This window comes from Antrostomus carolinensis, unplaced genomic scaffold (assembly GCF_000700745.2).
Source record: "Antrostomus carolinensis isolate BGI_N321 unplaced genomic scaffold, ASM70074v2 scaffold8892, whole genome shotgun sequence".
Lineage (NCBI taxonomy): Eukaryota > Metazoa > Chordata > Aves > Caprimulgiformes > Caprimulgidae > Antrostomus > Antrostomus carolinensis.
This window is the reverse complement of record NW_010298914.1, coordinates 20,051-28,657: the sequence shown is the minus strand read 5'-3', so window position 1 is coordinate 28,657 and position 8,607 is coordinate 20,051.

Sequence of the window (8,607 nt, the reverse complement as noted above, 5' to 3'; positions counted from 1 at the left end):
CCAAGTCCAAATGGCTGTAAGGAACATTTTACCAATACAGAGAAACTTGTAAATCACTATAGCAAAGTGTTTCTATGCAGGCAAAGTTGTATGTGGCAAAAAATGCATTTTTATTAGTGTACTAAAATAAAGCAAAACTGGTATTAATGTTTGTGTGGTTTTTCCTCTCAAAAAATAGCCATGCTTTTATTATGGCACCTTTGTGTGAGTGCTCTGACCATCAGCAGCCATATCCCTTCACACTCAGGCCTCACAGCTGCACAGGGAGAGGCTGGCAATGAGTAACAGCCTGACTCCACATCAAGGCAATAAAAGGAAACATTTAAAGACCTCCAAACCTGCTATTGCTCGGGAAACTGATCAGTGCATCAGATATCGGTGCATGAGAACGTTCTGAACACTTCTCTCTGCTAATGTTGTGCTCATTTTATTAGATGCCCTTGTTATCCCCATCAAATTCAATGTCCTTCTTCTTAAAGTCCTAGATGTATCATCTCACGATAGCCATGAAGAAACACACTCCAAGATGTGGTGCCTCTTGACATGTATGTCCCATAGGCACTACGAAACATTAAAATGATAAAACTGAAAGTCCAAAGTTTAGAGATGGAGATTTCTTCAGGGATAGCTTGATACATTGGGACCTGATCACAGAGAAAAATCGAGAAGTCCATAGGTCTCAGTGGCTTCCATAGCCACACAGAAAAGCAATTCCAGTGGGTCCTCTCTCTTGCAATACTGACAACAAAGATAAGGAGAGGTCAGCATGTCAAAAGTAAGTTAGTATTAAAAATAGTTTGTCAGAATGATAAGAGAGACCAAACAGCCATGAGGAATTGAAGCTGGGGCACAACTAAATACCACACCCTGAGACAGCCACGAGAAGTTCTCCAATACCATACAGGGACATGTGCAGCATGTATGTTATGTTAACTATACCCACGAACACCTCCATTCATTAAAGCTGCAGCCAAGGCAGGATGGAGCTGTAACAGAGGTGCAGGAGTTGAAGATGACGGAGGATCAGCAGCATTCAGGAGAGCAGTCACTACTAAAGACAGGGTAGTACACAGCCCCACAACACATTTCCCCTACCTCCAGCTAAAATGTAAGAATTTGCCCTTTTAATGCCAGAGGTCACAACCCACCATATTCTCCATGACTCTGTCCATCATGGCTAGTCACAATAATGAAGGCTTTAGAGAAAGCACTAAAACCTTCCACAGACATACCCGAACTCTGGCTTAAGGGTTAGTATGTGATCACGTTGTGCCATCATGCATCACTCCCTGAATGAGCAGGCAGCATACAAGCCCCAAGGAATACCTGACATCTATGATTCCAGGACACAGCAGCAGCAGCAGCAGCGTGCAGTGACTTCATCTTGGTTAAAAAATAATACACATGATTTAGGGACAAGCTTGCTTCCTTGTCACCAAATCATCATAATTAATTTAACCACTATCATTAGAGCTGAACTTTTGAGCCCAGTCAAATGAAGTAAGTCAATTCCTTCTGTGTACTTTTTTTGGATGTTTTCCTTCCTCTGTGGCTAATTATTGAACATTTTTTCTAAGCCCTAATTCATGCCTCCTTCCTGCTTACTGAAGATAAAATGTCATCTGTGCAGGAGCTCATAATCAGCTGATTCTGACAAGCAGAGGATAAAGCACAAAAGAAAGAATATTGTTTTAAGGAGGGAGAAATCCAGATCTAACTACTGGGACTTTTGCCAGGGATTTCACTGTGAACAGAATAGAGGCCTCATTGTTGACAGTGAAAATTGGACCCTGTTGCTTCTCAAGGGTTTTGTTTCCTTCTAGCTTGCTGGCTGAAAAAATGGTGAAACACAGACCAGTACAGCCTCATCTGTATTATCACAGTAATGGGAGGGTGATACAGCTGAGAGCATAGCAAAGAAGTGGGCAAAAGCCCACCAAACACAGCGCTAGCAAAGGTTTTAATTGCTTGGACAATCATTTGCCTTTTTGTTAAAGTGCTTAAAGAAGACACAGAAACCTTCTGCAGGCTCAGGATGTGAAGACACTCTTTGTATACCTGGAATCTCTGAAAGTCTCTGAAATGCAGCTGGCGCATGTTCAGCTCCCCTGAACACCAAGCTCAATTATTTCCCTTCACTCTTTTAGTTCATGAAATACCTCACATGGAGGGAGGAAAGAGAGAGGGAGAGAGAGAACACCAAGTACTGACACCACAGAAAAAAAAAACAGACTCCTCTCATTTCACCCCATCCTGGACAAGAAGGCCTGGCTGATGTTAAGGAACCGCTGCCTCTTCCCTTCTCCATTATCCCTCATACTCTAAAAACAGAATTCTAGAGAAGAAAATAAAACCAGCCTATCCTAATATTTCCATTTTCTCCTCACCTCAGCTACATATCCATCCTGATATACCCTTGCCATCTCATAACGTGATTGAATTTATTCTCTCACATTCCTGTTTTATAAAAGAGAAACTTACACATGAAAAATCTATGTGACTTTTGCAAGATTGCACAGGAAACTGAAATCTGGAGGCTCTATTCCTTAGCTTGGAACTTCACCATTAGTCCATTCTTACCAGGCTCTCCTATCCCAGGGTGGTTGCATTGGGGCCCAAATATGCCAGCAGGTCTTGACTGCCCTGACCAGCCTCAGCAGGAGTCTCTGTGCAGGTACCCACCACCCAGGGCTCCATTTCAGCTCGGCCCCCAGGCCTTGATGAGCTTTGCTGGAGGAAAGCCCGTACACAGCCCTGTTCCCTGCTGAGCCTGACGTGTTGGCTGGGCCTCCTGCTCTGATCTTGGACCAGACCTGTCACCTGATGATCACTGGACTGTCAATGGGACCCAATTCTATCACCAGCACTATGCTGCTCACCCTGCTTGTGAGATGACTAGCTGGTACTGTGGTGACCCCCAGCTCCCAGCTCACTTCCCCTCATGGAACAGTCTCACTCTCGCTGCTCCCTGACAGGCTGTACAGGAAGAAAAGAAACAAGCTCCAGGACATTAGAAACACAGGTGGAAGCAGATCTCTTATCTCCTTAGAGCACAGATCCTGCTGTAATCATGAGAGACAAGCATGCTGTCAGCACCAAAATGAAACGGTCTGTCTTCATTTGTTACCCTACAGCAGGAGGAAAGCAGACCAGATTTGCAACATGGCCTCAAAACTGGCTACTACAAGTGTAACTCCAATGGTGCATACTTAATTTCTCCATGTACAATTTTTCAGTCAGTCAGTCAGTCACTCCTTTCTGATCATCTCTGCTAAAGGAAAGTAAGGCTTGCTAGACAGCAGCTTTCTGTAAAGTTATCTGCTAGCAAGATAAAGAAGAACTGAAAGCCTTCAACAGAATCACATGAGATTCACTGGCTTGCAAGGACGATGTTTCAAGTTTACTCCAGAGAAGAGTCATTGCAGTTATCACTGAAAGGGAAAAATCACCTTGATAATTTACTAAAGCCAGACTAAAAATGAAGGTGTTGCAATGCATCAGTTTCAAGACCAGCTCAGGCAGCCCAGGTGCCATCTTGTGGCTTACAAATCTCACTGCTGCAACTGTGCTACATTATTCCTTCATCATGTACTCCTTCATTATTTATGCCATACACGTTTGGAATAAACCTGATGACAACATATCCCAGGCAGGAATAAGGAGTTCTGATTCTCTAGAGTCCAAATATACAATATAGATCAATGTTGCTAGAAGGGAAAAAAGAGATGAATTTAATTGCCTCAAGTCTCAGATTGCAGAGTAGTAGGAAGGGAAGGATCTGGATTGGGACAGGAGTCATTTAAATTCTGGTACTATTCCATGCACATTGATCAGACAAAGGAAAATCAACTTCATTATCTACATGATAAAAACATCCTGTAAAAGTTTGGGGAAAATATTTCATTTGAGAATCGAGTCAAATACCCAATGCTCTGTGCAATTCTAAAAATCAGGCAGCGATGGAGTTAAGAAACACCACTTTTGCAGATCCTTTCATCTTCTGTGATGCCCTGGGTTAACCTCAACAGCCATTTGGAAAGGTCAAGAGTGGTAGCTGAGACTATGAAGAACCTGCACAGACTCGCACAAGAACTCTGGGGCTTCCTACAAGTTTATCAAGTTTTCAGCCCACTCAGCCCACTTTCAATAGATTCTGTTGCTGATTCATGTATTGACTTACACTCTTTTTTTACATTGACTTGATGCTGAAACGTTGGATTGCTCATCCTACTGCCACGGCACTTGATGAATTTTCTACATTGGATTATGTAGAAAAGGCATAATAAGAACCTGAGAGAAACCAATGGGCTTTGACTACGATGTCACTCATGGACAGGTAAGAAAAAAAATCCCAACTTTTATCATTTTGATGGGACTCACCTTGGAAAACAGTCTTTGTACCCACCATAAGAAATGAAAAACAGAATGACCAAAAAGCTGCCTGCAATATGTCCCAACACAGTTATAACACACACACCTTTCCCGTGAAAATCTACATGACAGTGAAAGCTGAAGGAAAAAGCAGACAATTTTGATCACACAGCATATACCACAAGCAAACTTTCTACTTGCACTAGTTAAACAAACTGTTTTTAAGATGAACTACCAGAGCTTCTTCATATCTGTGCCTCCACTGACTTTCACAGGAAGGGAGCAGCAGCAAAATGATCAGATTCCAAAGACTCCTCTTTGCCTGTTCCCTGCAGTTCCAGCTGGAACCACTGTCCTGAGCTGTTACATGGAGCTAAAATAGGTGTCTTCAGCTAAAAGATTTTGCAAGCTGAATGCTACAAAATAAATGTTTAGCACATACTTGGATTCTATCACCAAGAAGTGCTGTCGGCCAGCAGTGTTTTTATCAAATTAAGACAGATAAGACAACCACATCAAACAGAGAGCTATTTTTCAAACATGTATTTTCGTATCTGTTTTGCTGGTCTCCAACAATATGAAAGACCATATTAAGGATATTATACAGGTGACTAAGTTACACATCAGGTTTCCATCAACTGTTGACCCACCAAAAGTGGGTTATGATTTACTAATTAAACCAGTATTGTCAGAATCCGATTTTAAATTGAAATTTTTTAGTAAGCTGTATCAAAATGCTTAGGAACATCATTTTTAGAAGGTGACATATCAACAAATACTGCTTGAAAAATGTTTATGCTTAAAATATTATGAATATTGCACATATCCTTTTCAACTTTTATGCTCTAGTCAGTGTATTATAATTGAGCTCTACTGAATTACTTTTCTAGTGGATAAATATTGTACACGCTGTAGTGTGAAGAGACATCATGTAATGTATACTAATTAAGCTATTATATCTGTAGAGAAGATAATATCTGAAATATCAAATTAGAAGGAATTAAACATCTCAAAGGATTAATGAAATGTTATGGAGCCATTCACTTCCAGGTCAACAGGTTCAATTTCAGCTTAGTTTAATAGCTATAATGAATTTATGGGATAACAATTTTCTGCATCCATTCATAAACCAGGGTAAGAACCCCTGGCTCATACCAAGAACAGCAGACTTTAACCACACATGGCCAGGAATATTATGCTGGGTCTGTATTTGGCACGTAGCCTTAGGCTCCATGAGAAAAAACAGCACAGGAGTGGATGGCTGCAATATGCGTAGGCAGCAGCGCGGGACACCAGAGACGCTCAGTCAGTTCTCTTTACAGATCTGCCAACAATTGCCAACCCCAGCAATAAAGTTACCACAGGAAGAACATTCAACTTCATATTTTATGTGACTTAGGTAAGAGGCCATTCTGCTTACCCCAATTCCTCTCTCAGCAGCCCTTGCTGCTTCTAGCAGAGGCACCTGCAGCACCAGAAAAAGATGGGGTGGGTGATATGCAAACATAGTTAGATTTATTCATTTATTTCCTGTATTAAGAATTAGATTTTAGAAAATAAGCTTAGCTTCATTTTGTCTCTGTGTCAGGTGGGAAACTTTAAGTTTAGATCGTTTTGTCTGTGTTAAGGGGCAAACTTTTACAATAACTAACAAGCTGTTCCACACTGTCAGCAAAGGCCTTGCAGTGCCTGGTATGTGAGCAGTCTGGAGCAAGATAAGAAGGAACTGGTGTGCAACACCTGCAGTCTGAAGTAGAAAGCTAACCTTGTTTTGTCTAACGGTCTACAAGGGTGCTAACAAACACCAAAAGGAATGGGAGTGAACATATGTTAAAATTTCTTGGAACTAATTAGCTTAACCCATCCTAAATTTAATGAATATGTATGTGTGTGTACTTTAAATAATGCCTTTGTAAAAGAGTGGGTGCGCAGGGCCTTTATGGAGCGATCCAGCCTGTCGCCCGCTGGCGAATAAAACATACCTGCTTTATAACTCCCTACGAGTTGTAAGGTTTTGATTCCACAGATCAGTGGGGGTGCAGGAGAGGAAGAATTGTAGCCAACTTTTATGCAGTTATCTTACAGCTAACATGACAGTAAACACACAACAAACCCCTATTTTTTGGTGGAATCACAAAATAGAGGTTAAACGTTTTTTGAGATTAAATAACGACCACGTCAACAGATTTAGGCACCAGCTCCTTAGTGATGATGGGCAGTAAACAAACAATAACCAGTTTACACATAAGAGAAAGTAGTTAAGAAATAACTGCATCAGGAACAAATAACTGTACCTTAATCAAGTATGCACGAAGAGGGACATCCAGCCTCTGCAGATACATAACAAAAGGTGACAAACTACAAATGTAATCACCACCCAAAGCCTATCACTTCAATTTGCTACGAGGATTCTGGTTTTAGACACACAGGTATCATGCAGTGGGACACAGTGAGTTAAGGAATGATCCAGAATGCCAGAGTTCTAGCCCTAGAGCTTTGCACTGATCTTCTCCAAAACTCTGCTACAATCACTCTACTACTGAGCTTCAGTATCTCCAATAAAACTATTAGAAAGTTCACTTTTGCAGGTATTACAGAAAAACTTAACAAGAATTTATGAGGTATTTCAAGTGATCTAGAAATGCAAGTTATTAATATCAATCCTTACTACAGGTGACTAAACCACACCCTGCAATATGGATTGGAAACCTAAAGAAGCCGCAGTGTACTGCTGACAGAAAAATCTTACCCTGCTACCTCTTCTACCAACCACACTTTGTGATCAGCCTGCTCCCACTTCAAAAGCTCCCAAGATCTGGAAAAACAATGAGGATTTTCAGCAGAGAGAATTTTGATGGCAGTAAAACAGCTTACAAGAGACTATTACATTGGAAATAGTTTTTCAACCAAGGGTATTGAGATACCAACACCACACTGGAAAAAAAAAAAGCTGTGGCAGTGTACAGAATAAATAAAAAAGCATCGAGCTTGCAGGATTGTTCTCTTTTAACGACTACAAACAGAATTCAAGAACAAAGAGTATTCTAACAGCTGTTTGCTTTGCTTTCCTGGCACTTTGGTATTTCAAAAAACAGAGTAAACATGACAACCCCAAAGTTATAAGGAGCTATTTTTATTACAGGACTGCCTTGTATGCACATGCCCTGCTTCTCCAGTCTCTCCACACTCCCACTACAGTAAAAGCTTTAAGAGATTTAGTGACATTTGTACTATATACTTCATCTTTCAACAGGAAGCCATGAAGTACAGCATGAAGTACTGGTGGTGGAAATGCAGATGCATTTTTACTGACCCACCTTACCTTTTTTTCACTTTAGCCACTATTCTCCCTCTTACATGACCTGTGTCTTTCAAGTACTGGATTTCTTCAACACTTCCTAGATCTACTTTTCCTGTGACATACTAAGTCACACAACTGCATTGAAAAGTTTCTACAGTGAAAGTTTCTGCCATGAAAAACTTGCAACCATAGTATTTTCCTAAGGGATATATTTTTAAATTATAATTATTATGATTAATAATATATTATAGCTTATGTATTATATAGAAAAATATAGATATTATTATATATACACACACAACTTAAAATTATTACATGTTCTTTAATTTTTAAAGTGCAATTTTTACTATGACCTGCCAAATCTTTGTACAGCAACATTTTTGTAATTCTTCTGTTCAAGAAGGAAAAAAAGAAAATACTTTAACAGTATAGCCCAATGTAATGTACAATATTCATTAACAATTTAAAGAAAAAGTGCCCTCCAAGAGGCACATGAGCACACAAGGCATTTTCTGTGTTGAACATAAGAAAAGCGGAAAGAAGAAACCTCTCCCAAAGCACTTGAGAAAAATATTAGGGATAATTAAAGATGTAAAGTAAAACCTGAAATTTTCAACATCTCGTTTTGGACTTTAAAACTACAGTGTTTTAGTGCAGAGGCCTAATTCTTGTGTTTGTGTCTGTACTTCTTATATAAACACACACACATACGTATCAGCGTGTATGTATATTTAAGGAGAGGTATATGTTTCATTAGACCTGTATAGTTGGAAAAAGTACATAAGCCCTTTGTTGGCCTAATATGAGCTATTACCTCTGTCTTGAAATCTTTCCTCTCACATCACCATGATCATGGTTATAAGACCATTTACAGACAAATAAAAAAAAAATCTTCCCCAGTGAACTTAAAAATTGCATCGCCAGCATTCCACTGC